The 1270-nt window shown below is 37.4% G+C and overlaps 1 pseudogene; it reads left to right on the top strand.

The window, feature by feature from the left end:
• Positions 1-235: 235 nt before the first annotated feature.
• Positions 236-568, top strand: LOC111814388 (annotated as a pseudogene).
• Positions 569-1270: the final 702 nt, after the last annotated feature.

The following is a 1270-nucleotide window of genomic DNA, read 5'->3' as shown; positions in this document are numbered from 1 at the left end:
ATTAGGATGAGATCAGAAATTATGATTTCATATCTTCTGAGACTACATAGTGCTCTAAGCATATTTAAAAATAGTAGCTACTTGGTTTATACTACTTTTGTTTTTTATACACTACAATATACTATTCAACACTTAAAATTTTTTTTTTAGTGGAGTCACTTAAAGAAGTCTTTCTTTTTCCACCGTGTTGGAGTCTGGGGAGGCCTGCCGGGAACAGGACTTTTAAAAGGCAAATATGTCTGGAAGACTGTGGTGAAAGGCCATTTTTGCTGGCTATAAGTGGGGTCTCTGGAACCAGAGGGAACACACAGCTCTTCTTAAAATTGAAGGTGTTTATACCCAGGATGAAACAGAATTCTATTTGGACAAGAGATGTGCTTATGTGTACAAAATGAAAAACAACACAGTGTCTCCAGATGGCAAACCAAGCAAAACCAGAGTGATCTGGGGAAAAGTAACTCAGGCCCATGGAAACAGTGGCATGGCTTGTGCCAATTTCCAAAGCAACCTTCCTGCTAAGGCCAATGGACACTGAATTTGTGTGATGCTGTACCCCTCAAGAATTTAAACTAATGGAAAATAAATGTGCATTTATGCTCTGGTAAAAGAAAAGAAAAAGAGAGTTATCATCACTTAAAGCCAGAATTTTCCAATATAGCTTTCTGGTTTCCCTGGCATGTAGCCATTCTGAGTTGGGCCATAAACGTCTTTGAGAGGCCTGATGTCCAGAGCTACACTGGAAGGTGAATAAAGCCTGTGAGAGGTAGCACATGGCATTTCTCCATGGTGACACATTTTGTCCAACACTCAGAGCAACATAGAAAAAAGATAGCTGGATGAAGATGGCCAAAGCTATTTTCTTGTAGATATAGGTGATAATGAAGAACAGAATTCAGATTTGCAAAGATAGGATGGTATAAAACACAAACAAAGAGAAAGAAATCAGTCATAACTGAAGTGTCCTTGTAAGAAATAAACAGTATTCTTATCCAAACATTTTGAGTGTCCTATTCATCAAATTGTACTGATGCTGATCCTTGACCTTTGCAACAATAATCTTGGAATGGGAAATTTGTTTATATAGTTTTGTCCAGGTTGGCTCACCAGTTACCTAATAAGTACAAGGTTCAGTTCTTGTGTTGGCTTCTTGGCTTCATAAAGAAAAGATCTGTGCTTTTGCTCTAGATTGTATGTTATGAAGTTTGTCTCTCACACACTTATGTGAATAAATTTGGTATAATTGACTGTAATTATTGAAAGGACAACTCTA

This window comes from Octodon degus, unplaced genomic scaffold (genome assembly GCF_000260255.1).
Source record: "Octodon degus isolate 3935 unplaced genomic scaffold, OctDeg1.0 scaffold00305, whole genome shotgun sequence".
Classification (NCBI taxonomy): Eukaryota; Metazoa; Chordata; class Mammalia; order Rodentia; family Octodontidae; genus Octodon; species Octodon degus.
Note: the sequence above shows the minus strand (reverse complement) of the source record. Positions and strands in the feature narration are given on the sequence as shown.